Genomic DNA, 13,403 nt, shown 5'->3' on the forward strand with positions numbered 1-13,403 from the left:
TGGGGACTCTGGACTCAGGGAGGGAGAGGGTCTGTGTGTTGATGGTTGGGGGTGGGGGGACAGGCTTGTGAGGTGTGTACCATTTGGTTGTTTCATGATGCATGGAGGAGACTGTAATCATTGCAATGAAACGAAATACGATAGGATGAATGTAAACCTAATGTTCTCCCATGTAAACTAACACATAATTCACAATAAAAACTTAAAAAAAAAAAAAAAAATCATGGGTTGGGTCAGGTGCCCCTTGGTCTTCAAACTGTAATCTTTGCTCTTTAACACTTTAAAGAGATCTTTCGAAGCACATTTGCCTAATGCAATGTTTCTTGACTACTGCTTCCGTGATTGATTGTGGATCCAAGCAAAACGATCTCTTTGAAAACTTCAATATTTTCTCCTTTTATCATGAAGTTATTTATTGAACTAGTTGCTTCCTAGTTCTAGCAAGGCTGTGCCACCTGCATATCACAGGTTGTTAATGACGCTTCCTCAAATAGTGATGCCACATTCTTCATCATATAATCCATCTTCTCAAATTATTTGCTGAGCATACAGATTGAATAAGTATGGCAAAAGGATCCAACCCTGATGCATACTTGTCCTTATTTTAAAACATTCAAACAACTCCCTCTTTCTCTCTGTACAGATTCCTCATGAGCATCAGTGTTCTGGAACACCCATTCTTAGCAATGTTATGTGTACTTTGTCATAATCCACACAATCAAAAAGGTTTGCATAGTCGATAAAGCACAGGTATTCTCTGCTTTCAACCAACATCCATCTGATTTCAGCATTGATACCCCAGTTGTGGTCACTTCTGAATCTGGCTAGAACATCTGGCCATTCCCTGTTGATGATTGTTGCAACTATTTTTGAATTATCTTCAGCAAAAATTTACTTGCATGATATTTTCACACTCTGTTGGGTCACCTGTCTTTGGAATGGGCAAAAATATAGATCACTTCCAATAGGTTGGCCAGGTAACTAGCTTCCAAAATTCCTGGCATGGAGAAGTGAGCCCCTTCAGGACGGAATCAGTTTGTTGATAGTCTTCAATTTGTATTTTGTCAGTTGGCTTGCAGCATAACTTCTTCCTTCAGTACCTTCTGTTCTTGATGATATGCTTCCCCGTGAAATGGTTGAGAATCAACTTTTTTTTGGTACAGTGACTCCATGTATACCCTCCATCTTCTTTTGATGCTTTCTGCATCATTCAATAATTTGCCCATTGTTGTTGTTGTTAAGTGTTGTCAAGTCGGTTCCGACTCATAGCGACCCTGAGCAGGATTTCCGAGGCTGTAAATCTTTACGGAACAGAAAGCCTCATCTTTCTCCTGCAAAGCCACTGGTAGTTTTAAACTGCTGAACTTGCGGTTGGCAGCCCAATTCGTAACCACTACGCTACCAGAGCGCCTTAATTTGCCCATAGTGCCCTTCAATACAGGTATTCTGGTAGTAAAAGGTGAGACTTGAATTCGTTCTTCAGTTCTTTCACCTTGAGAAATGTTGAGTGTGTTCTTGTTTGGTTTTCTAACTCCAGGTCTTTGCACATGCCATTATAATTTTTGACTTTGTCTTTTTGAGCTACCCTTTGAAATTTTCAAGTCTTTTACTATCTATCTCATTTGTTCTACTTACTTTAGCTTCTCTACCTTCTTAGATAAACAGATAAAGATTTAACAGCCAGGGAGAGGCAGAGGATTGAGTCAGAGCAGGTTTTCCAGACCACAGAGCCAGTAAAGCCGTGTCTTTGGGTAGGAAGCTCACTTGTGTAGTTTGTTGCACCATGCATTTAGTTGGGGAACTTGGTTTACTGATCCAAGGAGCTAAGGCTGAGCATCTTTGTGCTGAGGATTATACTGCAGTGGAGTGTCCTTTGAGCATTTATCAGTTGTGCTAAAAATACTTTATAACCTTGCTTCAACAGGGAAAAAGCCAACTGCCCATAGAGTGGCCTGTTTGCAGGCATGGTCAATAAACATTTGTCCTGACCAGAGAACTGTATGTATCCTGAACATATCAGGTCCTGCTTTGTAAGCTATTAACTTCCTTAATAACCTTCATAGCTGAGTATGGTGTTTGAGTTCTCTGGGCCCATTCAGTGATTACATCCAGCTGAGTACAGTGTGTCGGTAGGAATGCGTGATAATCAGATTTGTTGTAAGGAAGGCTGGAGGGATGTCTCACCTTAGCCTCACTGGAATCAGCTTTGGGCTAATGGGGATTTTTCTCCTCACCCCTTGTAAAGTAAAAGGTTGGACACTGCTCCCTGCCATGTTTTTGTAGTTGGCAAGCATAAAGGCAGAGTTAATGCCAGAAACTTCGTTTGTCCAAATTGAATATATTTAGTCTCTTCTCTATTCTGCCCAACAAAATTACCAAATTGTATTCATATGAACAGATATGTAGCTGTTTTAATAATTAAGGGTTCAAAAGCAAATTGACCTGTATCATGACTTTGACTCAAGGAGCTCTGGTAGCGTAGTGGTTACAAATCAGGCTGCAAACCTCAGGGTCAGCAGTTTGAAACTACCAGCTGCTCCACGGGAGAAAGATGAGGTGTTCTGCTCCCTTAAAGATTTACAGCCTTGGGAACCCTGTGCAGGGTCGCTCTGAGTCGGAACCGATTCCACGGTACTTAACAACATGACTTCAACTCAGCAACATTTTTGGCTACTAAGAGCGTATGATAATGGATGGTAACATCCCACAATATCTGCTTTGTTATTAAGTGCACTCCAGTTGGTTCCAACTCATAGCGAGCCTGTGTAGGATTGCCAAGACTTTAATAAATCTTTGCCTGAGCAGAAAGCCTCATCTTTCTCCTGTGGTGTAGCTGGCAGGCTCGAGCCACAGACCTTTATAGCACGAATACACCACTTACCATGTGGAGTCGCTGTGCTCCCAGTATCTGTTTAGGAGTCATTATGAGAAATAGATGAACTAGTGTGTTGAATGTTTTTGCAAAACCTTGCACAAATTCTAGTTCTTCAACAAATGGAAAACTTTATTAATATATTGTAGTAATGAACGCTCACATTTTCCACGGCTTTAAAATACACAGTCCTGTGCCTTTCAGTGGAGTTTCTTGAAGTTTGGGTGTTGGTCAAAATTTATGAACCCACCATACCAGGGATGACTAGAATTGGCCTAAGAAACTCACTTCACACCTGCCTTGGTAAGAAGAGATCTCCTACTGCAAAACTGCTCTACTGTTCAATCAACTTTTAGTATCAGAAGAGCAGTGTAGCAGCCTTTTGTTTTGTTTTTTAACTGTGTATGGAAGCTTCTGCTTTAAAAGCATTTCTGAGTCTAAATGTTAAAAGTCAAACTGCCAACCTCAATGTCAGCAGCTCGAAACTACCAGCGGTTCCATGGGAGAAAGATAAGGCGTTCTGCTCCCGTAAAAGAGTTACAGCCTCGGAAATCCCGTTCAGGGTCACTACAAGTCAGAACCGACTCCACGGTACTTAACAACAATCCTTAATGTGGAGTCCTGGGGTGGTGCTGGAGGATAATGCGCTGGACTGCAAAATCAGTGTGAACCTTAAGGTCGGTGATTCAAACCCAGCCGCTCTTCACAGCTGGGACTCATATCGTCAAGAATTTGGTGATCAGCCACAAGTTATTTAGCCCAACTCCCATAAACTCTCACTGCAGTTATCAGACCTCCGGCTCAACCGTAATTAAGTACACGTTACAAGGCCTTTAGTATCAGAAAATCCTGGGATTAAGTCCCAGCTCTGCATAAGTCTTGTAAAACTGACCAAAAAGAACATGAATTCACTGACATGAAACAGTCTTTTGTTGGATGTAAAACTAATGATCTGCTCCGTAAACCTTCACTCAATTCACAAGTTTCCCCCAAAACACCAAGAAAGGATCCTATTGGGTACAAGATGTGGTACACCCATCCCCAAAAGACCACATAAGCTGTCAAAGTGTTGACAGGAATAGATAATGCAAGTTACATATTAATGTTGTTGAGTGCAGTCAAGTCTGTTTCTACCCATAGCAACCCTGTATAGTGTTTCTGAGCAGCAGCTGGTAAACCTGATGCACTTATCTTGTGGTTCAAACTGACTTTGCAGTCTACTAGTGCATTTAACCCGCAGCGCCACACAGGACTCCAATATATTAACAGAAAATGATTATCCATATGTAGCTAATATAGGAGCTCTGATGGCATAGTGGTTACGAGTCAGGCTGCTAACCTCAGGGTCAGCAGTTTGACACTACCAGCCGTTCTGCAGGAAAAAGATGAGGCTTTCTGCTCTTGTAAATATTTACAGCCTCAGGAACTCTATATAGGGCCACTATGAGTCGGAAACTACTCTACAGTACACAACCACCACCTTTACCATGTAGTTATTTTCTTTCTCCTAAAAACTTGAACACTTTTTCTTCATTGTATTTGGAAGACAACATAAAATGCATTTCTGTTCTGGTTGCATCAAGCTGCCAAAATAATAAATTGTTCTGAGTGTCCGGACTAATGTCCTAGTGGTTATCCTCATTAAAAGGGCAGCTTGAACTTCTGTGAAGTCTTGGGGAACTGAACAGTTAAGTATCTTGAGCTCTGTGAATATCATTATTATAGTGTTAAAGGACGTGAGGAATAAATGCCACTCTTTCAGGACACAGGACAATCTTTAGCCTGGCCTCAGTACAAGATACTTGTAAATACAATCAGAAAAAAAAATTCTCACAATGTAACCTACCCATTAAGTGTCGTTAAGTTGGTTCTGATTCATAGTGAATCCTATAGGGTTTCTGAGGAGTGGCTGGTGGGTTTGAACCACCAACCTTGCTGTTAATAATTATGGGACGTGTTAATGTATAACCATGCTATAATGCCCGTTGCCGGTGTTGTCCATCCCAGTACTTGGAGCCTTAGCTCTTGGTCTGGCACTCTCCAGAACCAGGTAATTAGCAAAAATAGGACTCTGTCTAAAAATTCATGACCAGGACGTGTTTGGACCAAAGCTTCACTGTTACCAGATCACTCTGTGGGCCTGCGTGACCCCCCAAGAGAAGCCCTCCATTCTTGTGCAAAGCCCGCTTCTCACAGCATCACTAGGGTCAGGTCCTTTGTGTGCGCTGCTGAGAACGTGTGTAAAACTTTCTGTGCAGTTTTCTCACCCATATGCCATGGATCATAATAGTTATGGACGATCAATGAAAGTAATGGAAAAAATGTTAATTATAACACCACACAAACAATGTACTTGAAATTGTATAAGCAAACAATGATTTACATACAAAGAAACTGTTCAAATGTACCTAAACAAAGAATAGTGGGATTTTAAGTGGTTTTTTTTTTTCTCGTTTTCCTTGCAATTTCCCATTAAAATAAAATGTTCTATGACAGCATAATGTATTATAATGTGAAAAGTACAAAAACTTTAAAAAGTTGATTAAGAAAACACTTTAGGATATCTGTGGTTGATGAGATCTTATGATAAGGACAAATTGTATAGAAAAGAACCAAAATAGAATTTTGATAAGATCATGTGCTAACACCGACTGAAAAAGGCTTCTAGTCAAAATCTCTGCAAGTGAGGTGTCCTACAAGTCTTGAGTAGAGACAGTTAGGGATTCCTTCATCTTTAACATTAATTGCGTCAATCCATAGAGTAGTACACCTCACGTTTTCTAAGAACCGCAAAAGATTTGTAGATATTTATATAATACTTCTTACATATATACATGCTGTATTTAGCAGAGGACATTAGTGAATGCTTTCCTATATGTATGAATGGTTTCTCTCCATGTGTTTTGTTTTGAAAATTTCTGAAATTCTTCTTAAATTGTTCCTATTGTTGTTAAGTGCCATCAAGTCAGTTCTGACTCATAGTAACCCTTGTACAGGGTTCCTGATGAACGGCTGGTGAGCTTGAACCATCAACCTTGTGGTTCAAACAGACCTTGCTGTTCAGCGCATTAACCCAGAGCCACACTAGGACTCCACATATATTTTTTCTAGTGTACTTCTTACATGCTGTCAAAAGGTTCCTCTGAGGAAGAGCTGATGTTTCCTTTCTTATAAATGAAGAGGATTCAAAACATACATGGAAAAATGAAATGAAAAGATAATGGAATTCTTCCATGAAACTGTAGAAAAAAGTCCCACTCATACATGAGGTTCACTGTGAGTTCATACTTGTTTACTGAGGATGAGGAATATAAAAATACACATATATGCAAGGCTTCTCACTATTGTTTATTGTTCATCTATGGTTAGTGAGGTATGAGGACTAAGGTTCGCTGTTATTGCTAATGCTCATAAAACCTCCCCTACACTGTGAACTTACATGATTAGTGAAGGATGAAGACCAAGCAAAGGCTTTCCCAAATTCTTTACTATCATGAAGCCTATCTCCATGTGAGTTCTAACATGTTTACTGAGGGATGAGGAACAACGAAAGGCTTTCCCACACTCCTGACATTCATAAGGCCTCTCTCCACTGTGAGTTCTTCTATGTCTGCTGATGGATGAGAAATCACTAAAGGATTTCCCACATTCTTTACATTTGTAAGGCCTCTCGCCAGTATGAATTCTTACATGTGTAGTAAGGGCTGAGGACTGACTAAAGGCTTTCCCACATTCCTGGCATTCATATGGCCTCTCTCCACTGTGCATTCTTATATGGCTAGTGAGGTGTGAGGACTGAATGAAGGCTTTCCCACATTCCTGGCATTCGTAAGGCCTCTCTCCACTGTGCATTCTTATATGGCTAGTGAGGTGTGAGGACTGACTAAAGGCTTTCCCACACTCCTTACACACATAAGGCTTGTCTCCCCTGTGAGCTCTTTTATGGCTAGTAAGCTGTGAAATCTGACTAAAGGCTTTCCCACATTCCTTACACTCATAGGGCTTCTCTCCACTGTGAGCTCTTTCATGTCTAGTAAGCTGTGAAAAGTGACTAAAGGCTTTCCCACATTCCTTACATTCATAAGGCCGCACTCCACTGTGAGAAGCTCTTATATGTCTATTCAGATCTGAAACATGACTGAAGGCTTTCCCACATTCCTTACATTCATAGGGCCTCTCTCCACTGTGATTTCTTAGATGCTTACTGAGGGAAGAGGAAGAACTAAAGGCTTTCCCACATTCTGTACAATGATAAGGCTTCTCTCCACTGTGAGTTCGTAGGTGTGCAGCGAGGAATGAGGACCGACTGAAGGCTTTCCCACACTCCTTACATTCGTACGGCCGCACTCCACTGTGAGTTCTTATATGTCTGTACAGGTTTGAAAGATAACTAAAGGTTTTCCCACACTCCTTACATTCATAAGGCCTCTCTACAGTCAGAGTTCTTGTATGTTTGGGGAGGGGTAAGGAACAACTGCAAAAATCCCAATCATTCTTACATTTACAAAGTTTCTCTCTCACACAAGGCTTTAGGTTAGAGGGACGGCTGCAGTCATCTCCACATTCCTTACGAAGATAAGGTTTGTATCCAGTGTGAGATCCAACGTGAGGCTTAAACGATGAATGATCCGAGAGAGCGTTTCTACTCCCAAGGCACTCAGGATTTCGTCCAACAGGAGTTCTTGCCAGGTTAGTAAGATTTCCAATCCAGCTGAACGCCTTCACACACTGGCTTTCTTCTTTCCTTTTCTTTTCTGTACCTTCTTGATGCTCACAAAGGTTCTCTACTGTATATACTCTTTAAAAAAGAGGTAACATGGTGTTAGAATGAAACTTGTCACCATTTCACAATGACTGAACAGAGTAACTGTGCTTTATGCCATGTTTTGCCTCATGTTCATAAGCTGAATCACGTCACTGACGGTGTTACCAGTACTGTCAATGGCTGTAAATAATAGGAATTTTCTGACAAAACGTACAAATAAAATATGCTTCAAGTATTCAGTTATCTAACTTACATACATGGCAATTCTATGTTGTGAAAACTATGTGAACACACCATTTTAAAGCTAGTTTTACACACAAACCTCACACCTTGTGGCTATCTCGAGTCACTACTGACTGACAATGTACATGTTGTTAAGTGCCATCGAGTCGTTTCCGACCCATAGCGACCCTGAATAGGGTTTCCGAGGCTGTAAATCTTTACGGGAGCAGATCGCCTCATCTTTCTCCCGCGGAGCAGCTGGTAGTTTCAAACTGCTGACCTTCCGGTTCACAGCCCAATTCGTAACCACTACGCTACCAGATCTCCTTGACAATGTACATACTCACCTCCTATGTTTTTCCTGGTTGTTGTGTTGACAGCCGGTGCCATGGAATTCAGACATTTCTCCCATCTTGGAGACCTGGATGTCATTCTTTTGTCCATTACTAACCTGCTGAAAAACTGACCCAATAATTATAATTGGAGTTTAACAATAAGAAAAACAGTACAGAACTTTTGTGAGGAACAAAGCACGTGTGAAGAAAGGCAGGCTCTGAGGAAGTCTGGCCGTGACATGACTTGGCCCCGGTCTAAGGGGCAAGGAAGCTACAAGTGTTTGTCACTTAACGTCCACACTACGTTCTGTAGTACAGATTTGGACGTCCACTTCCTGGAAATACCCAGCATGTCTTTCATTCCTCAACCCCAGTCCTGTAAGGTGAATGAGTTCCTCCTCACTGCGGGTGGTGTCACTGCTGTCCAAAGCTGCAGGAACTAGTGGCAGCAGACGCAGAGCAAGAGGAAGCGGTGGCAAGGACGTGATGCCTGCCCTGCCTGCCCACTGTTCTACCTGCCCGAGCAGCAGGAGTTGCCAGTGCCACCCGACAGCCAGAGAAAGGCAGAGATTCCGGGCCCAGAGCTCTGTCCTCGATTTCACTTGTCTGTCTTCCAGTCATATTCAATGGCTGCAAAGAGTCTGAGCTGAACATTGTATAAAACATTTGGGGAAGGGGGGGCATAGTTACCAAAAGGAGAGCAGCTTTCCCATTAAAAAACAAACACAACACAGGAAAACTTCACAGACCACAGATACATATCTATTTAGATGTTGTACAAACAGATGCTAAGCAACACATCACTGTACTAGGAAATAATTTCATGACAACCGAGAGTTATAGTGACATAAGAAAGGGCAAATTTTATTGTTGTTGTTAGGTGCCATAGAGTTGGTACCATAGCGACCCTGTGCACCAGAGAATGAAACACTGCCTGGTCCTGGGTCATTCTGGTGCCGACAGTGTTTTACTGCTATTCATAATGTTTTCAGTGACTAAATATTCAGAAACAGTCCATTTCTCCTTCTTCCTAGTCTGTCTTCATCTGGAAGCTCAGCTGAAGCCTGCTCACCATGGGTGATCCTGCTGGTATTTAAAATACCCATGGCATAGCTTCCAAAATCACAGCAACACGCAAGCCACCACAGTACGACATACTGACAGGTGAGTGGTGGAGGGTGCAAGTAGGAAAATAAAATAAAAAGGTGTTGCAAATAATTTTGGTGTGTAAAGATAATATAAAGAGGAAATGGGAAGTCTTTTTCCACAAACAGAAGGCATGAGAGGATTGATGAAAATTAAAAAAAGAAAAACTCAAGTATGTGCATAAATTCGGTTTCCCCAAAGCCAAAGAGATTATTTCAAGTTCATTTTTCTAATTGCAACTGCATACCAGCAGGGCTGGTCCATCAAAGGATTCTGTGCACCTGATGCTCCCTGACACAAGAGCTCTGGAATAATCCTGTATTCATTCTCCTAAAATCTTTCACTAGCTTTTCAAGAGAAAAAATGAGTGTGGTCCCCATGGTACTTCTAGGGAAAGAGAGATCACGAGGCAGAAGAGAAGCAAGCGTATTTCCCTGACATCATGCCAAACTTTAGTATCCACGATCTCCACAGATGGACTTGTGTGAGTATATTTGTAGCAAAATCATTACATGGAATTTGGAGTAAAATGCTAATAGGTACCAAAACACAATCTTTTTTTATGAAACCAAAGCTCACACTTACAACATTTAAAAAGCCTCGAGACTTTTAATCACACGAGAAATAAAGATAATCGGAATACATACATTTTTAGTTTCATGGGAAAGTCACAAGAGTCTAAAAACCCCATGAAAGCAGAGAAAATGCCTGTCATGTTTGCTAATGTCTTCTAATTCCTTTACCCAAATTCTCTAAGGTTAATGAGTACAATTCACTTGAAAAGAAAATAGGAAGAATGGCGCTAACCTTACCTGAGTCCAGGTTCCTGAAAGTTTCCATCATCACATCTCTGTAAAATTTCCTCTGAGAAAAATCCAGCAAATCCCATTCTTCTTGGGTAAAGTCCACGGCCACATCCTCAAAAACCACTGAGTTCTGAAACATCCCACATATTCTGGATCAGCAAGGAGTCACTTTCCCCAGTGTGTGTACAAGGATGGATGAGAAGACAGTCTTGGGGAGTGAGACTTCACAGGGAGGCCACACAAGGGTCTGTGTGCCACTCCACACTGTGTCTCTTTACTGTCTATATTGGCAATCTATCTCATCAACTGAATATTTCTAACATTCTGAACTCACTGCTCCACATCTTGACTACACCCAATTCCGCTGCCAGTCCTCTCTGTATTTATGGGTCAGAACACCCAGCTATGGGTCAGAACAGCCAGAACACCCAGTTATGGGTCAGAACAGCCAGAACACCCAGCAGAAGGAAAAGAAATCCTCCAAAAATAAAAACCGAATTTCATCTCCTGTAATATACCTACTGTGAGGTCAGTGGTTCACATTCACCAGCCGCTCCATGGAAACCCTATATAGGGTCGCTATGAGTCGGAAGAGACTCTAAGGCACTTAACAACAACACAACACCCACCAGAACACATAACAAAACATGAAGCACGAGCGAAAGAAGAATGTGATATTAATAACTGGGATTCTAGAAGTTTTTACTGTTGATTGAATAGACAAAGTAAATACCAGAATCGGAGTCAAACAGAGCAGTGCTTTTGGAATTACTAGACTGGGAATTTTAGGCAATGGCATAGAGCGATAGAGCAGCAGAGAACTCTAGGCCCATGTTCTGAGCAAGGCTGTGTGCCTGTGGGCAAGAGGCTGGCTTGCAAAATGTGCCCTTTAGACACTTAAACAAATATATATTTACAATGTGGTATGTGTACATCAAAATAAAAGGAAATAGAAGTACATACTGTTGGCTAAAGGTGCAAGGAGGGGATTGTAATCATTACAATGATTTGCTGAATGTAAAACTGGTGATCTGCCCTGCCCAGTATGGCTTCACTCGCTCAAGACACAAAGCTTAAAAAAAAAAACAGAACTATGGTTCCTATGAAAAGGCTTTCAAAGTAAAAAGTAGACCATATGTAACAATGGACATGTAATGTGAGCATAAAGACAACTATGAAAAATCAACGGGAAACCACAGAAATAAAAAACACTGTAATAGAAAAAAACCACTGTAATAGAAATAAAGAATACCCTGAGTGGAGAAATGGGAAACAGCCAAAACTGATCAGTGAGCTTTGTTGTTAGATGCCATCAACGCAACCTCGTGAGCAAAGAAATACAGCCCTGCCCGCTCCTGCGTCTTCCTCACAATTGTTCTATTTCAGGTCATTGTTGCAGCCACTGTATCTGTGTCACTTAACTCACTGAGGGCCTTCCTCTTAGTCTCTGACTGTCTACTTTACCACGCGGGATCATAACAGAGTCTGAAAACAACAGCCACAATGGATTCAGTGATTACAGCTTACAGACAAGCGAAGCAAAGGGCAGCAAGCAGGGAAGGATTTAGGAATACAGTTTTAAGGTATTTGCACGACAAGTAAAATGGTATACTGTAATTTAAAAGTGAACTTGGATTAGTTAAAAATGTGATGAAAACTCTAGGGTAATCATAAAAAATTTGAAACATATATATAATTTGTATATGCAAAGTGCAGAAAGAAAACAAAATCACCTAAATTGTCAATTAAAATGAGAAGTGAAAATGGAGGAGACAAAAAAGTGTGACAGAGTCAATACTGATGCAATTATATGGGGGTGGGGTGGGAGGGTTTAAAGAAGGGGGAAAATTCCAATTTCCCTTCATTCTAGTCTTCCATGAACTTTTTGTTTGAAACTCGTTCATATATTACTGATTATTTTATCTAAATAAAGCAATTAAAACATAGAAAATATTTGGTCTATAAAATATCCATTTTACAGAAATATTAAAATATTTGGTCTATAAAATATCCATTTTACATATAAAGCCACAGAAATATTAAAAGAAAGAGACCCAGATGTCATCTTTGAACAGCATTTTTGCTCTTGTACAGTATTTGTTGTTGTAAGTGCCATCGAGTCAATTCCGACCCACAGTGACTCCAGTATAGGGTTTCCGAGGAGCAGCTGGTGAGCTTGAGCGGCGGACCTTGCAGTTCAAACGGCTTTGCAGTCTGGCGCATGAACCCACAGCGCCACACCAGGATTCCTTGAACATTATGCTATTTAACTATTATCTATATGAGATCAAAAGGAGCTCTGGTAGCGTAGTGGTTACAAATCGGGCTGCATACCGCAAGGTCAGCAGTTCAAAACTACCAGCTGCTCCGTGAGAGAACGATGAGGCTTTCTGATCCCATAAAGATTTACAGCCTCAAAAACCCTGTACAGGGTCACTATGATTTGGAACCAACTCCACGGCACATAACAACAACAACAACAACAACAAAGATTTACAGCCTCGGAAACCCTGTTCAGGGTCGCTGTGGGTCGGAACTAACTCGATGGCCCTTAACAACAACATGAGATCAAACTGATAAGAGCCCTGAACAGATAAGACCCTTAGGGGGCCACTGAGCTTGTGCTAATGAGGGATAAAGAATTCAGAACAGGACAGTGGAAATGGCTGCACAACTTGAACAAACTCATCAATATCACTATAAAATGTAGAGGCAGAAATAGCATGCTTTGGCAGCATATATTCTCAACAATAAAATAAATAAAATTCAGGGGAAAAAAGAAAAGAATTGGACGGAAAAGGGGCACAGGCCAGACATGCTCCGTCAGGAAAAAAAACACCACAAAACAGAAGAACCAACTTTGGAAGAATTTCAGAATCACTCAAAATTATGTGAACAGAATCAAGAAAAAGGTGTATTCAAAATGCTAGGAAACACTCATGAAATTTTCTATAACTCAACTGTTCCCGGGTTAGATGACAGTCTTACAGTGGAGGCTGCTGAGTCCAAGGGCAGACTAGAGGAAGAGGAAAAAATGGGGAAAGAAGTCACGGAAAACAATGTACTAACAAAATGATGGAATTCCTAGACAGTACAAAAGGTTAAGTATTCAACAGCTAGCTGAAAGACTGGTGATTCGAACCCACCATGAGGTACTATGGAAAGCAGCAAGCCTGGCAACGCACTTGCAATGAGACACACTGTGAAAACCCTGCAGGGCACTCCTGCTGCACGCATCAAGTGTCCCATGTTGAAAC

At 41.2% G+C, this 13,403-nt stretch overlaps 1 pseudogene; it reads right to left on the reverse strand.

Annotated features, from left to right (window-relative positions):
* LOC102840447 overlaps positions 1-13,403 on the reverse strand; it is a 43,900-nt pseudogene that overhangs the window by 11,342 nt on the left and 19,155 nt on the right.

This window comes from Chrysochloris asiatica, unplaced genomic scaffold, assembly GCF_000296735.1.
Source record: "Chrysochloris asiatica unplaced genomic scaffold, ChrAsi1.0 scaffold00530, whole genome shotgun sequence".
In the NCBI taxonomy this organism is placed as follows: domain Eukaryota; kingdom Metazoa; phylum Chordata; class Mammalia; order Afrosoricida; family Chrysochloridae; genus Chrysochloris; species Chrysochloris asiatica.